The 18,365-nt window shown below is 38.2% G+C and overlaps 1 protein-coding gene and 1 long non-coding RNA gene across 4 annotated transcripts in view; both read left to right on the forward strand.

Moving 5' to 3' along the window:
* LOC133525708 (uncharacterized) overlaps positions 1-18,365 on the forward strand; it is a 352,002-nt gene that overhangs the window by 39,208 nt on the left and 294,429 nt on the right. The gene's annotated exons all lie outside the window — the stretch shown is intronic.
* On the forward strand, positions 849-3,600 carry LOC133525702 (uncharacterized). The gene is made up of 2 exons (XR_009800614.1): positions 849-2,697; positions 3,327-3,600. It is a non-coding gene; the product is annotated as an uncharacterized LOC133525702 (long non-coding RNA).

Here is an 18,365-nt window from a genome sequence, read left to right on the forward strand (position 1 = left end):
ATTCTCCTCAATTCTTATAGGCATATAGTCATTTTGGATTTTCATCAATATCTTTACCTTTTTTTATTCACATTAGTGGCATTTGATGAAGTGGAACTAGTGATGTTGACTAAAACGGAACTCTTCAACGCGTGAGATTTTTTCTTTTTTTGTTTGTTGTGATATAAGAGGCAAACTAGCAGACGAATCAACTGATGGTAAGCAATTACCGCTGGCCATGGACATCTGTTACACCATAGGGATTGTAAGTGCGGTGCCGGCATTTAAGATAGGAACACGCTCTTTCCTTAAAGTTTGAAAGATCGTATTGGGCCGGAAATACCGCATGCGACAGATCATTTCATAGTTTAGCTGTATGAGGCAGGAAGTTTCTAGAGAAATGCACAGTTGAGGATTGCCAACCATCTAAGTGGTGAAGATATAAATGATGTAGCGTAAAGCGGTGACGGAAAGAGGCGGCAGAGATTAATCCGAACAATTCCTCGGAACTTTTAAGTTTGTAGAAAGTAAGGTTCTTAAGAAATATCTGTGCTAGACACCAGTGTCTAGTGTCTAGGTCTGATGATGGACACCTCAAACCTTATAGAAATACATATAGTTTTTTTTCATCAATATCTCTAGGTGTTTTATTTAAAAAAAGTTATATTTGATCAAGTGGAACTGCTGATGTTGTCCAGAACGGAACTTTTTAACGCACGTGTTTTGTATTCTTTATTAAGCTTGTAGCGAGTAACGTTCTTAAGGTGTATTTATATCAATGTTCAGTTCTGATGATGGGTTTCATAAATAATCTAGGGAATTCCTGACATCTTATAATTTCTGGATTTTTATTTACATATCAAGCATTTTTATTAAAAAGTGACATTTGACGAAATGCAACAGCTGATGCTGGCCAAAATGGAACTCGCCAATTCGCGCGCGATATGTTTTATTTGTTTATTTTGTAGCAAGTAAAGTTCTTGAAGACATTTGTGTCATAAGGTCTAGTTCTGAGGATGGGTTCCATGAGAAATCGAAGAAATTCCTCAAATCTTATAGGCATACAATACATACAGTAATGTTTGGATTCTCGTCAACATATCAAGCATTTTGATTTAAACAAGTTAGTGATATTGACCAGAACGGAACTCTTCAACGCGCGCGATTCTTATTCTTTGTTAAGTTTGTAGCAAGCTAGGTTCTTAGGAAACATTTGTGTCAAGGTCCAGTTATGATGATGGATTCAATGAGGAATTGAGGATTTTAAATCGATTTGAATTCACAATTGGGAGGAATTGAGGATTTTCGTCAACATATCAAGTTTTTTTTATTTGAACAAGTGACATTTGATGAAGTGAAACTGCTGATATTGAGCAAAATGGAACTCTTCAACGACAAGTATTTTACCTTAGGCGTGTTTTTTATTTTATTTCGTTTATAGCATGTAAGGCTTTTAAGGAACATTTGTGTCAAGGTCCAGTTCTGATGATAGGTTCTATGAGAAACCGAAGGAGCTTCTCATATTGTATAGGATAGGCATACATATAGTCATTTTAGGATTTTCATCAATATTACAAGCATTTTTACTCAATAAAGTGACATTTGTTGAAGTAGAATTGCTGATGAAGAACGGAACACCTCAACGACTTCCAGATTCTTTATTTTTATTACTCTTCTTTCTTTTTCATTATTCTTAGAACAGGTATTTCTACTAAGTGAACCGAACTGCTACTATTAAAAGTAGGTAGGTAGGTAGGTTAAATAGGTTAAAACTGTAAGGATTATTATGTATAAGTAGTCTTTCTTTTAATTAAACATAGGTAAGTAATTCTATTTAAGTATAAGTGTCTTTAAAAAAAACATCAATCGACTCTTATCTGTCACTAGTTCCAGTTTCAGAGTATAAAATCCGGGTACACAGCCACGGCCAGTCGGGTAGCCAGACAGTTCGAATACGGACAAGTTATTGTGAATAAAAAATCTTATCGTCTTGCAAAAGTTATTGTCATAAATGTATAGGTTTCGAATGCATGAATATAAAGTTAAAATGCTGGTAAAAGTATTAGTTTTTATCATTAACCATTTTATATCCCAGCAAAACTGTTACCCTTACAAAAATAAAATGCTTTCATTACCTAATGTAGGTTACGTTAGGTAATAAATAAATAAATAGGTAGGGACAATCTTACACAGATTGGCCCCAAACTAATCAAAGCTTGTACTATGGGTACTAGGCGACGTTAAACATACTTATTTCGATAAATATATATTTACGTATATACATAGAAAACACGCATGCCTTAGGAACAAATATCTGTATTCATCACACAAAGAAATGCCCTTACGCGATTCAAACTCGGGACCATCGGCTTCATACTTCATAGGCAGGGTCACTACCCACTAGGCCAAACCGGTCGGCAAAAGGTAAAGATAATTAAGTAAAGACAATGAATAATTAAACGTATTATAAATTGACACCAATATCCATCAAATAGTATAACTAGGTATGCTAAGAGCGGGCTTCAGGCCATTACGTCGCACCTTTAGAATTAAACTAATTTGACTCAAAAAGTACGACTACTTTATATATGTAGTTTGGTAGAACAGTAAGAACTCACTATATGTGTCTCTTTTTCATGCGGTGAAATCCCCCCACCCGGAAAGGGTAGCGACGCCCATTTTATCGACTCTCGAGTCGACTCCAATCTGATACTAATAGTAAGTAAGTACTTACTTAGTAAGCAAATTGTAGTAGTCATCCCTTCTTAGTAAAAGGAAAGTATTGTAAAGATACTACTTTTTAACCGACTTCAAAAACTTTCTGAACCAATGTTGAAAATTAGTTATCGTTTGAAAGTGGGTATATAGTTCCAAGATGGTCCTATTTTTGACAAAACCACGAGGAATTAAGGGAACTCCCCAAATCTAATAGGCGTTTTTTAGTTTCATCAACAGACCAGGCATTGCCATTCAAAAAAGTGCTATTTGAAGAAGTGGAACTTCTGATCAGGACCAGAAAATAACTCTTTAACGATGCGTATTTCACGCTAGACGATTTGTCTTCTTTGTTATGTTTGTAAAGAAGCTACTTGCTTAACGAGGTTTAAGGAATATTTGTGTAAAGGTCTAGCTTACATCATGGGTACCATGAGGAATTGAGGCAACCTCTCAATTCTTGATGGAACGTAAAACTGTTTATTGACATAATTGTCGATAGGTATCCCATCTGCTCTAATTTACCCCACTTGACGGTACTTACATGAAAAAAAAACTTCTCTTAAAAATAGGAAACCGACTTCAAACATAGGTATTAGAAAACAATACAAAAACTGTTATTGTATTTTCAGAAACCATACGGAAATAATGAGGATGCATCGACATAAGAAGAATCGAACATGGGCAAGATAAAGTTCAAGAAAAAAGCAAATATAATGTGTACTTGTGTGTAGTCAAAGAAAGTTGAAAAATAAAGCATAATTAATGGCCATAGAATACAGAACCGATACACGAACATTAAGACTATTAAAAATAGACATATAGGTTGATCGTACTACTCGTACTAATGTATTTCTTTTGTTCAATTATATTATTGCATTAAAGTTAGATTCTCTAGATATATATTATTCATCGGTTCTGTATTCTATACGAATTGTTTCAGTGTAATTATTGTACTAAATACCGTTGACCGCCTGTCAACAGTATTTATTTCTACATTACTATCACAGAAGATTTTAGGCCCTACAGTAGTTTTTGAATTAGTATTTACTATGGACAAATATAGCGAAATGTGAGTTTTTACCTAAAATATCAATCTTTTGTGAACGTGGTGTAGAGTATATACCGCCTAAGACTGAAGTAGCTACGCGGGCAACGTTTTCAAAATAGAATCGTGTTCATGGTCGGCCCATGGTAAAAATAATTAGGTACACGTAGACCCGCTAAATAAACCCCGTGGACCCACCAGGAGAACATATTGGAGAGACTAGAGATAATACACCGCTTTAAGGGCGGTCGCACTCGGCATTGACATCTGGCGTCTAGATGGCGGGTGGACCTCAGCGAATTTCAAAGAAATATTTATAAACATCCAATGACGTCCGGCTCGGACACCAGATCTTCAATCTCCTGATTCCTGTGGAGTCTCCAGGTTCCATCCTCTCCACGTGTGAGTCCTAGGATTTTTCGCGCTGCCAGACTCCGATGACTCAGGCACGTAGTCCAGATGGGTGAGGATCGTGCAGCCTGGAGGGCGTACTCTGAAGTTCCAAATGGCCGAAGACCGTCTAGACGTCCTAGGTAGGTCCCGCTGGAGAGATGAAATGCAAAAAGACCTTAGCGAACTCGGCGCCGTCGACTAGATGGAAACGGTTTTGGACAGAGAAGCATGGCGGTCTTTGGTGTCGGAGGCCAAGATCCACTTCGGGTCGCTGCGCCATAGCAGTAAGTAAGTATTTATAAACATACTGTACCTTCTGTGTACCTAACCCAAAACGAGATATTTAAGAAAAAGTCCACCCGCCATTCTGACGTCAGGATTGCGGTTGGACCTATGAAATCTTGCATTATACCGCACTAAAAGTATGCAGTTATATGGTACAGTCGCCATCAGATATATCGGAGTGGCCGAGGTGCTCAAAGATCTCTAAACACGCACTCTAACCTCTTGACAGTAGAGGCATGTTCAGATACTCGTGGGTACCTTGGCCGCTCCGATATATATGATGGTGACTGTACCTTTAGTGTACCTCTGTAAATAGAAATAGAAACCGGTGTACCTCTCCCCAAAACAAGCTAGGCTAAGCTCATGCACAATATAACTGCATACTTTTAGTGCGGTATAATGCAAGTACGGAAGGTGGAGATAATTAATTAATTATAATAATTAATTCCACACTCCATAAATGCAAGATTTCATAGGTCCACCCGCCATCCTGACGTCAGGTTGGCGGGTGGACCGTTTTGTAAAATATCTCGTTTTGGGGAAAGGTACACTGGTTTATATTAAAGGTACACAGAAGGTACAATATGTTTATAAATATTTCTTTGAAATTCGCTGAGGTCCACCGCCATCCTGACGCTTACCATATATCTAAGACCTTAGGGGCAATAACGATAGTGCTAGTTCAGTTGTGTCATTCACAAATTCGAGCCAATCGTGCTGTCTAACACAACTAGATGCGATCAATCGCGTGCATAATGCGAACTCATCAACCAATCACGTTGTGGTACTTGTGGCGTTAGACTGCACGATTGGCTCAAACTCGTGTGCGTAACACCGCTGTACTGGCCCCATTCTTATTGCCCGTAAGGCCCGTCCTCAGATATATTATGTCAACGACAGTCGCGATTTTAAAAAATCACATCGCTTCTGCTACCAAATTGTTGAGCATAACGTTTTCCTATCCATAGGTTCCATCTGTCCAGTAGGATCCACCATCTCGATCCACCAGATTGAAGAGATTGTTACTTAACTGATGGATCGAGATAATGAAACCTACTGAATAGAGCGGGTCGATTGGATATAACAAAGTACGCTTATATGAAACGCTACTCCGGTGTGCGAGTGAGACAGTCAGGCCAATTAGAACTTGCATTTGACAGAAAACTGACTCCATCAAACGCTACCAGTTCCATTGCCGGCCTCTTCGCTGCCTTCTATAGTGGTTCAATCTTACCTTGCTTATGAATAATAAGGGGCGTGCACACCGATATTAGAGTAATATTGGAATCATATCAGTTAGTTGCGGGCGTCTCGCTCGCACAAATACATGCGTATAAGTGCGAAATGAACACATGAATGACAGCTAACTGGTATCATTCCAATATTATTCTAAAATTGGTTTAATGTCAGTTGCACTTTCGAATTGGCCTACATAGCGATTTCCTTAGCCTGCACACCGGATCGGCGAGTGGGCCGGCATCTAGCTAATGTAAAGCCACCTCATTAGGTGCTTTTAGCCTTTTGAACGGCAGGAACACCTAAAGATGTGGTGAGAGAAAGCCGCGCGTCCCTCATGCACTGCACTAGCTTTACAGCTTGCATTGCGACCAATGTATGCCGCTCACCGCACCGCCGGTCGCGTGGGTCCAATCCACGGCCCTAGAAGACGTACTTTACATATAAACAAGAGCACGCGAGCATTTTGCGAGTTGTGTATGTGTACTTGTGTTATCTAGGCGCACAAACGGTTACAATAACAAGAAGTGTACACCGCGTGTGCAGTCCAACACGGGAGCACGGGTGCGATTCGAAAATAACGCGCTAGCGACGCATTATGACATTGATATTTTACCCTTTGAACGCCATAACAAAAACGTTACTCACATGCCAAGGTCACGGGCGCAAGTGAGCTTGAAAGTGCATGAGTATTACATTAGGGACTTTGACAGCGATTATAACAGCTATAATCATAAAATCATGTCTAGTGACGGCGCCTTTAGGTGTTCTTGACGTTCAAAAGGTTAAGGGCGTTTGCTAGCTGGCGCTAGTGCACGAAGCGGGCAAACACGCGCAGGTGCCTTTGTAAGTAAAATCAGTCGCACGCGTCCGCGCCAGTTAGCGTTGCTCATACTGTAAGAGCTCGTTCCCACTATGTCGGATGTCGTGGCGATTTTTAATCGTACGTTCCACTGGCAGAACATTTTATATGAAGCTGTTCACACTCGTCTGACAGCGATTTTGTGTCGGATACGACATAAAATGTCGTGCGTTTTGCCAGCCCTCCCAGCCCGGAAAAAAATCGTGTCGTGTCTCGCTCGCGTACGAGTGAATATAGCGCTGTTCACATTTTGTCGGATGTCGGAACGATTTCGCCCGCGCCGCCCGCGCGGCACCCCCTCACACACCCGCGCGTCGCTGCCGCGTCGTTGCGATCGCTTCTTAATTCAGCTATCAAATTCTGAAATATTCATAAGGTAAATCTTTCCCTGAGAATTGGGTGTACCCAATATCTCCTTTTTTTAACTGCCTCTAATCGTTTCTTTCGCAAATAATACAAAACCACAAACATTTCGTCGACGTTCATCTTGTACTAAGCCTCGCTACCCACTCGAAAAATACACGCCAGCTGCGATCGTGCACGACAGACGACTAGTGGGAACAGTACCGCCGACACCCGATTGAAATCCGGATCCGACATCCGACATAGTGAGAACAGCGGCAACGACACACGATTAAAAATCGCCACGACATCCGACATAGTGGGAACGAGCTCTAAGCCGCACGCCCGCTCCATGCACACGCGCGACGTTACGGACGCCCTATGCCCTAAACCTTACTTGAAAGTGTGAAGGTTACTCTGACAGCGGCTATATCAGCTATAATGTATTTATGACGCTTTGAGCATAGCTAGTTACGACGCCTTAAGGTATTCTTGGCGTTCAAAAGGTTAAGGGCGTTTGCTAGCTGGCGCGAGTGCACGGAGCGGGTGCACGTGCACTCGCGCCAGCTAGCGTCGCCCGCTAGCTGGCGCGGCACCCGCCTTTGTAGGTAAAATTCGTCGCACGCGTCCGCGCCAGCTAGCGTCGCCAGTTACTGTTTTTCGTTAACCCGCTTCAGCTAGCAAACTAATCGCAAATGGTCCGAGATTGGCGCAATAACCATGCATTCCCTTATCTGGATCTGGATGCACCTATTCACCAATGCTTGCTTTAAAGTAACTTGTCGACTCGTCCTGATAATATTTGTGCGACCGTGAAGAAAATCTATGCTGTCACTTATTTTTCAATTTATATGAAATAAAGATGTTAAATGTATTCAAAAGTTTTTATTTAATAAGGTATGTATAAGTGCTCTGTGCATCCGCACCAGCTAGCGGTGCCCTTAGCAAACCAATCGCAAATGGTCCGAGATTGGCGCAATAACCATGCATTCTCTTATCTGGATCTGGATGCACCTATTCACCAATGCTTGCTTTAAATTAACTTGTCGATTCATCCTGCTAATATTTGTGCGACCGTGAAGAAAATGTATGCCGTCAGTTATTTTTCAATTTATATGAAATAAAGGTGTTAAATGTATTCAAAAGTTTTTATATCTTAAACCATATATATAATGGAACGAAATACAGCTACCATCTTAGCTTGGCAAGCAGTTAAGAGTCGCTGATGCTTTTATTGTATTCACTGCGTTAATTTTAGGTTTAAGATTCTTTATTCTCACTAAGAATTTGACAATTCACTTACATGAGAACTTAAAACTACACAATTTAATCCTGCTTCATATGGCAAACGAAGGAAACGTTGCTTTGAACCGCGACGCAATCTCAAATGTTTCACTTTTACACAATTTTCCTGCAGAGAGACAAAACAAGTATGTACATAGTACCTTTTTACGATTTATTTTATCGTAACATATAAACTTAGATTTATTTTCTTGCTGCTAATTATGGTACTCCAACTACTCCATAAATACATTTACTTACCTACTTATTGCTTAGGAATCTTATTTCATGTTTAATAATAAGTTTATATAACGTTTCTAGCGGGACATAACGCGAACTTTAAAAAATGTAATGCTTTTTCTACCTTTATCACTCGAATATGTAAGAGCAAGAGAGATAAATAGACGAAACTTACTAGTTCAAGGTAACCACTCGTTTTATTGTCAAAGTTCCGAATTAAACAAACTTATTCTTCGGTGACATTTTTAGCGTTTATAAGCGACTATACGGATCCAGCATTTGCCGCTCATTCGGTTCTCCTATTGCACGCAAGATGTCAGTACTAGAGAGGATTTGAAAAATCATAATTAAGTAGTTTAGTGCCATTTATTGAGCAGTAATAATTTAAAAAAATATATAAATTACTTTTTCATTATATTTCAGGCATGCAAAGTGATGTAAATGGTTACAAAAGTAACTCTATATGAATGACATTTTTTAGTTCCAGTTTACGCCGCAGCGCATGATCAAAATTATTAATATCATCTTCCCTGGACACTTTCGGTCTTTGGTGTCATATAAGTAATTAATGCTTAATTGAAGACCTTCCAAATAGGATATGACTCAATTGTATATACCAATAGTAAAAATTACCCAAACTGCTACCAAGGCTCCATCTAGTGCCAGGTAGAACAAACAAAGCGGCATTTACCACAATTAATTAACGAAAAAACTCGTTTTATTACCGCCCCTGCAAGCATTTGAGTGCAAGTATATATATATTAAAATACCTTATAAAAATGTCTTTTAAATGATATATATGGCTTGAGTATACAAGCAAGTTTCAGTGTTTAATAGCAGTATTTTTAATTCAAGCATATGTTATATCAACTAATTCCAGCCCTGTACGTACTTAAACGTAAGTAGTGGTAAACAGAAATCTAGAATTTCTCATATTCTTTCATACAAAACACCTAACAACCGGCTACGTAACAAGTACTTTGTAAAACAACAGTTTATATTCGCCACTCTTTTTTTTAAATTGCTCAGTCCCTGCACGTTATCCAAAGTTGGTGTCATACAATAAAATAATGCTAAGAGTAAACCCTTTCAAACGAGATATGTCTCAATAGTATACATCCATGGGACAAATTGCCCATTCTCCTTTACTTACCTCGGGAGCGTTGTGTCAGAAACTGGAGGGCCCGAAGAAGACATCGCTTCGAGAATAGCCAAAGCAAGAGCAACCTTCGCACGGCTCCGACCCGTATGGCAATCAAGTAAACTGACTCGGAGAGTCAAGCTCAGAATATTCCGATCAAACGTAAAAACCGTATTGCTATATGGATGCGAGACGTGGAAGGTTACAAAAGACATCTCGCGCCAGCTACAAGTCTGTGTTAACCACTGCCTCCGCCGCATTCTCGGTGTATACTGGCCCGAGAAAATCTCTAATGCCAGCCTCTGGAGATGCTGCAATGAAACCCCGATCGACCAGCAGATCTAGCGCCGGAAATGGAGTTGGATTGGGCATACACTCCGAAGGGATCCTAAACACATACCGAGGCAAGCCCTAGACTGGAATCCCTAAGGAAAAAGGAAACGTTGCCGTCCAAAGCAGACCTGGCGCCGGACTATAATTGCAGAGGCGAAGGCTATTGCGAAGACTTGGAGCGAACTCAAGCACGAAGCTCAAGACCGATCCAGATGGCGGCGCACTGTGGACGCCCTCTGCCCCATCTAGGGGACATAGGACAATAAGTCAAGTAAGTCACAAAGAGTGGGGAAGTAGGTTATCTTCATACAAACGCACCGCGCGCGGCTTGTATGTGTGCGCCATAGTATTTATGCGTCGTTTCTCAGTGCGCCAGTCGGGGCTTTTGTTTGCGTGCGGCGACGTAAAGATACTATGGCGCACACATACAATACAAGCAGCGCGCGGTGCGTTTGTATGAAGATAACCTACTTCCCCACTCTTTGTACTATGATATAGTGTGTGGTACACACTAAGATACGTAACGATGTTGTATGTTAGTTTCCGACTGGTTCACTAAATTACATGATCGTTGATTAGTGTTGTAACATTAAAAAAACATTGAAAACGCGTCACTTAGTTCAGAAGTTTCCTGGCAGTTCGATTATTCATCACTCACCACACCTATTAATGATATTCCGCACATGTTTTGTTTAAAATAAATCCATTAACATTCCGAAACCTCACGTTTACCGCAGTTCAGTCCATTAGCAATAATAAAGTCGTTTTGTATTTGAATATCGTTTAAATAGTAACGGATTTCCTTAATTTCATTGTAAAACTCCGACATCTGTCCCCGGGCTACCAATCAAAAGTCGCGAAAACTGTACTTAGTAACTTTCCTGTTTGAATGAGACAGAAATACCGGAAAAGTTGCAAAAGGGAGCTAATTACAGTGCCACTAGACGTTAAATACACTGACAAACAAATATCTAGTAATTTAATGAGAGTCAAGTTTAGGTTTGTAATGAAAATGCTATAGTTTATCTAATTATTTCCCGTCAGTGTGCTATTTATCTGGACCTTCTGTTGTGATATTTCTTAGAGACTTGACCTACATTTCCATTACCAAGGGGTTTCCCAGACATATCATAGTGCCTTCCCAAGGCACGGTGTGACCTGACTTATAGCAGTTTAGGTTGCCTTGCGTACAGTCAGCATCAATAGTTGCGGATGAAACAACGCGCCAAAAGTATCTGGCATCCCAGATAACTTTTCCAAATATCAATAAATCTCTAAAATTTAGATTCAAAAGTATATCTTTTACAGTCTTAATTGAGCTAGATATAAAACCATCACTATTTGTTAAGTTGTTACAGAATGGTAGATACTTTGAGACCTTGTTTATCCGCTACTTTTGTTGCTGACTATACAACAATTACTATTCGTAAAAGCTTGTTCTACGGTGTTTTTATTACCTATTAAAAGTTTTATTGATTATATACTAGTCCATCTTCAATCAAGAATACCTAAACGCACCACCGCGCGCAAAAACCAAAAAGTGACGATACACGCCCCAAGAACATAAATATCCTGAATTTGTAGGGTTCAGCATTTTTTTAGGGTTCCGTAGCCAAATGGCAAAAAACGGAACCCTTATAGATTCGTCATGTCCGTCTGTCTGTCCGATTCTGTCACAGCCACTTTTTTCCGAAACTATAAGAGCTGTACTGTTCAAACTTAGTAAGTGGATGTATTCTACGAACCGCATTAAGATTTTCACACAAAAATAGAAAAAAAAACAATAAATTTTGGGGGTTCCCCATACTTAGAACTGAAACTCAAAAAATCTTTTTTCATCAAACCCATACGTGTGGGGTATCTATGGATAGGTCTTCAAAAATGATATTGAGGTTTCTAATATCATTTTTTTCTAAAATGAATAGTTTGCGCGAGAGACACTTCCAAAGTGGTAAAATGTGTGTCCCCCCCCCCCGTAACTTCTAAAATAACAGAATGAAAAATCTAAAAAAAATATATGATATACATTGCCATGTAAACTTCCACCGAAAATTGGTTTGAACGAGATCTAGTAAGTAGTTTTTTTTTTAATACGTCATGAAATTAAAAAAATAATTTTATTTTCATCATACCCATACGTGTGGGGTATCTATGGATAGGTCTTCAAAAATGATATTAAGGTTTCTAATATCATTTTTTTCTAAACTGAATAGTTTGCGCGAGAGAACCTTCCAAAGTGAAAAAAAGTGTGTCCCCCCCCCTGTAACTTCTAAAATAACAGAATGAAAAATCTAAAAAAAATATATAATATACATTACCATGCAAACTTCCACCGAAAATTGGTTTGAACGAGATCTAGTAAGTAGTTTTTTTTTAATACGTCATAAAATTAAAAAAAATTTTTTTTCATTAAACATATACGTGTGGGGTATCTATGAATAGGTCTTCAAAAATGATATTTAGGTTCCTAATATCATTTTTTTCTAAACTGAATAGTTTGTGCGAGAGACACTTCCAAAGTGGTAAAATGTGTGTCCAAAGTGGGAAAATGTTGAACAAGATCTAATAAGAAGATTTTTTTTAATACGTCTTAAATTGTACGGAACCCTTCATGCGCGAGTCCGACTCGCACTTGGCCGCTTTTTTAATATACTACGTCGGTGGCAAACAAGCATACGGCCCGCCCGTTGGTAAGTAGTCTCTGTAGCCTATGCACACCTGCAACTCTAGAGGAGTTACATGCACGTTGCCGACCCTAACACCCTTCCCTCCCCTCGTTGAGCTCTGGCAACCTTACTCACCGGCATGAACACAACACTATGAGTACGGTCTAGTGTTATTTGGCTGCGGTTTTCTGTACTTCCCAATTGGGCTCTGCTCTAGATCTGGAATGACATCCGCTGTGCTGTGCTCTACCACTACCACACAAAGCGAGATGACTTTCACGATGCCCATACCTCTCTTGTGGACGTAGGTAGTTTAAGGACGTACCCGTACGTGCAGTTGTTACATCCGAGATTTGAACGTGAATTCCTAAATATTTGAAGATTATTGCCGTCGTTTATACATACATATATACACTGCGCTAACAGCCGCGACTGAAGATCTCGACTTGTTATTAATTAAGTGTCGCTGCCGAAACGCGGGAACATCGGCAGATGACGAGAGCCCTGTTTTTGCGACGACGAGCGATTAGGCGTAAATTACTGGATAACATTTTTCCTCTGAAACTGAGAGCTTGAATTCTTGAGAGATCGTTTTGACGAAGAAAATAAGCTTTTTTGTACAATTTTTGGTTCATTTTACATGAATAACTTACTTATTTTTAGTCATAAAAAATATGAAAGCTGAGTTCACAAGTTTGAGGCGCGTGCTTGAGTGTCTGTGGCTTCCCGCTCGTTAAAATGTTTACAGAAATGTCTTATATTTACAAGCCGATTTCATAGCGTAGCCTACTATATATATTTACGTACAATGTTTAGGTATCTTCTTCATTAGACGCGCAACAGCTCTATATTTGTCGGATTAAAAGCACTACTGATTTTTTAAAATTTGTAATTTGCATCTTGGTATACTCGTATAATACTCGCTATGGAATGATCTTGATGCAGAGCGAATTTAACGTTGAAGACGCTAGCTAAAATGGTATGCTCTAGGGTGGACATACCTCTATAGTTGTTATGATTATCAACTTATTGATCTGTATCAATTGTATTACTGTTAGTACAAACGTAATCTATAATTAAAACGACACGATAAAATCGTTTTCTATTTGTTTCCTATTCAACATTGTATTGCTCGTTCTTTGTTTTGTTCGTATCTAATTACCCGACTGCCAAAGGGACGAGGGTAATGTTTTTCGAGTGTATGTATGTATGTATGTTTCTTTGTGGCCTCCTGTAGCTTAAACGGCTTGATGGATCTTGATGTATGAGGTATCGTTAGATTCGTCTTGATCACAGGAGTGTCATAGGATTTTTTGGGGGTAGCTAAAAAGTTATAAATAATAAAAAAAATATTATAAAAAAACAAAAAACCCGACACACACACCCTAAAAAGAGAAAAACAAGCCCCACAAGAATATTGTTGTTGATGGTAAGTATCGCAGGCGGGGACCAATTGAGGTTTACTTATAGTCATTTTGGTTGCTGGTTGTTAAGTTCACCTTTTAGCAGAATCTTACTTAGGTAGGTATTTTCGTTGGTGGCGGTCAAGTTGGTCCCCGATACTTACCATCAACAACAATATTCTTGTGGGGCTTGTTTTTCTCTTTTTAGTGTGCAGTCGGGTTTTTTGTTTTTTTAATAATAATTTTTTTTTAATTCATTTTGTAATTACGATACATATTGTATTTAATAACAGTAATTAACTGTAAAAACTAACTATCTAAGTTTTGTTTCGTGTTTACTTGTAAATAAATGTATTGTAACCATTTATTTATATTGTAAATTACTTGCTACTTGCGGTTTAACCAACACTTGCATGTGACATATAATTTGTATGTATCAGTTTTTAACTATACACTGGTATTTAGGTCTCCAGCGTAATAAAAATACAGAAACGATTTTTTTCCGAGGGTGGTTAAAGTTTTTCTACATGTTCAAATTGACACCTACTTTTTTCGATTGAGAAACTGTAAGTAACGCGAAGTATCTAATTAGCTTCAACCACGTGGCGCACGTCTATAAATACCCCGCCCTTGCCGACCACGGCATCAAGGATGAATTCCAATAAAACCATTTGCATATATTAGCGGAACTTTAATGTCGTGGAGACGGTTTTGTGACATGCCGAGGCGGCGAATGTTAAGTATTGGTTGCTAGATAGTGGCGCCTACCTGACGGCTACAGGCCGCGTCAATTGGTTATTTAACTGGCATATTTATGGCAGTTCTGTAGAAAGTATAAACTATTATATATATTTATTGCTCTTGACTTAAGTGCAATCATGCTTAACTACTATTAATCATCTAACTATGCTAGCAGAGTGATCCTTAGAGATCTTAGAGGAGCTTGACCTCCGACACCATAGAAAGCAATGAGGCTACCGTTTTTTTGCTGACCTGTTGGCGCCAGTGTTGAGTAAGGTCCGAAGTACAGCTTTCGAAGTCATTGTTATTATGGGCGCGAATAAAGTTTTTAATTTTAAATCATATATAGAATAGAATAGAATAATTTTTATTCGTAAACAAAAACAAAACACATTACATTACATAATATAACAAAAACAAAGAAAGTATAAAGTGCCACGAAATGAGCTGATCTTCCGATGAGACCATCAAGGAAGAAAAATCACGAAAGGTAATAGACAAGAAGAAGAAAGACAAAATAATATAGAGTGAACAAATTGAAAAATAGATAAAAGATAACGACTAAATTAAGTAAAGATTATTTATATATCAAGATTAATTATATATCAAGCATCGTACTGTAAAAGGGTTACGGTCTAACTGAGGTGGGGAATGTAAACGCTCCAGGTAGATTCTGATAATATTATAGGTATATTTTTTCTTCAAACAACACAATACAACTATCGAGTAACTCAGATGCTTGCCATTTTCCGAATGCAGATCTTTATTCCTTCAGCAGGACGATAGTTCTGAATTCAAATAATCGTTGCCAGTTATCTATCTCGCTTTTAAAGTACTGACGCTGATTGAGATATTATACATAAAAAATATATAATTGTGGCTTTCCATTACATAAGGGTTATGCTTAAGTGCAATGAGGTCCTTTTTATCTGAAATTCTAACAGAAATTTTGATAGAAAGGACATTATGGCACTGGAAGCTTGAGGACCTTTCTCTGATGGAAAGCCACAATTGTAACAAACCCATCCAGAAACAGTGACAATAGACATTTCGAAGACCTTACGCTACACTAGCGCCTCTAGCGACGAATTCATACGCGGTAGCCCTCATTCCTATTCTGAGCACTAAGCTTATTTTTTATGTTTAAGGGTAACCAATGGCAAAATTCTCAACTTCTAGTGTACAATATTATTTTGTTAGATCCAAGTATATGACTTCCGGACACTGAAAAATATATGATCTGTCTAATCTAGCACACATTAAAGTGATTTTCATTAAGATTAACTGCTTTATATAACATCAACAAATGTTTGAATAACAGTAAAATACAAAGTAACGTCAACTGTTTGATCATTTATAAGTATTGAAAAAACCCTACCTATACCCTACCCATACCCTACTCATAGTGTTGTGTTCCTGCCGGTAAGTAATGTTGCCAGAGCTCAACGAGGGGGGGCGGGTTTAGGGTAGGCAACGCGCATGTAACTCCTCTGGAGTTGCAGGCGTACATAGCCTACGGAGACTGCTTACCATCAGGCGGGCCGTATGCTTGTTTGCCACCGACGTAGTATAAAAAAAAAAACAATAAAAATAAACCAAAAGTATACAGTAAAAGTTACTGTATTTTCGGAACAGTAAAATTTACTGTTTTGTTCGATAGGCTCTTATGGAACTCTTTAAAGCATTAAACGTGAATACAATTTCAATTATTTTAAATGTTTTTGTTATCAGTGCAAGCTTCTATGTAAATATATATTGCAAGTTTTTTACAAACGTACAATAACTTTTCCCCCTCTCTTAGAAATTCATAATTTTCTGTTTATTTAAAATTTGGTCTCGGGGCATCAATTTTCATGTATCTCTATAAAAGTTCGGTCAAGTTAACGTATTTCTTGGTTTCCCCCTCTTCCTACTTGCTTATAATTTTCTACCCATAATAACCTTTTTGAAGTCGCCATTTCGTTAAATGAGTCCCGACACTACAGTCTACCGTCAATGTATATCCTTGAATCATGCAAATTTGTTAAAAAACATGCAGAGTTGTTTACTCCGACAGCAGCGAAAATCAAAAGGAACAATCGAAACTTAAATAAACTTCAATTACCCCTCTCAAAGCTAAAACTAGTTACATCCAGCCCTCACTATATGTTAATTAAAATATACAACCACTTACCGAACTCCCTAAAAAATATTGAAAAATTACCGATGTTTAATAAAAATTTAAAAACCTTTTTAGTCAGCAAATGTTATTATAGTGTACATGAATTTTTGAATGATAAATTTGATTAATAATGTTAATATATGCATGTTAGTTTTAAGTATATTGCTGTGCCCTTGCAGGGTGTCACATATGAACCCACCTACTTATAAGCTCCACCTAATAATGTGTAATGTGATATGCAATAAACATTTTGAATCTTTGAATCTTTGACACCTTTTTTCTTTTATTTACCTCTTTTCTCTAAATGATGTATGTATTTGTGAGTAAAATAAAATGTAAAGTGCTTTAGAGTAACTTCGAAAACGGGGTAGTTTTAAAAATCGCTAATATCAACTAATTAGAAGCTTACCCAATGCACCTTACCCAAGAATTATCTAGAGTCTAGTCTACTCGTATAAAGCGTAGTTGTAAACTACTCCGAGGCAGTTACCGCGTATCTCTCGCAACTCTGAGTTGATGTAACTCAAGATAGAGGAGTTTGTCCGTACTCTGCCACCTGTTGCTCGTGTTACTCCGCTTATGTTGCTTGTGAACGCTTAATTAAATCTAGAGGTTTACAATTTTATCTGTTACCGAGCCCAACTTTGTTTTGTCTTGAAGACTTGCGTTGAAGTTTGTTCGTTACATGTTGGTTGCTTGAATTTGTACCTGTACCTGCTTCCAAACTCAAGCAAATACTATTTCTACAAACAACAAATGTAAAATAGTTATTTGTTTTACAAGGGGGCAAAGTTGTTGTTTAACCGCTCGTGCTAATATATTGATATCTGAGCAAGCGAAAGAGCAAGCGATGAAGTGGAATATTGAGCGTTGCGAGGGTTTAAAGGCACGAGGGTTAAACAAACTTTGCTTCCGAGTGAAACACAACATTTTTCACAACATCAACGCGAGGAAAGTACTTACTATGAAATACCAAAAAAATCAAATCCAAATGAACGTAATAAAGAATGTTTCATTCAAAATCATCAAAGTCAATCCCACCAGCTAACATAAGGAAACAACTCAAAATTTTCGTCTGATTACTTTGCCCCACATGTGGATAAAATTAAACTATCTCATTAGTTTTTGAACAATCAATAGGGCCTCTACCAGTTAGTGTGGTGAAAAAAATGAACGTATTTAGGTTCTAGGTTAAAAAACGAACTATGGTTTTAAACTTCCAATTGGAATCTGATTCCGTACCTATTAAAAACATTTGTCTAAAACGGCGAAAAAGATATATGTATTGGATTTCCACCACAATATTTCCAACGTATTTGTAATTCATAAACAAATCAAACAACTTTTATTTAAACCAAACAAGCGTTTTAAACACACGACCAGGAAAATAAAGTGAAAAACGCGACACAAATGTTAGCCTATAATTTTAACGTTCCTACAGAAAGTCTGCTCGCATAATTAATAAGAGTAATTTAAAAATTATGAGCCATTTACCGCCGCCGGCTAAATTAAGTTTACTAGGGAAAACATTAATTTCCC

Source organism: Cydia pomonella, chromosome 15, assembly GCF_033807575.1.
Source record: "Cydia pomonella isolate Wapato2018A chromosome 15, ilCydPomo1, whole genome shotgun sequence".
NCBI lineage: Eukaryota > Metazoa > Arthropoda > Insecta > Lepidoptera > Tortricidae > Cydia > Cydia pomonella.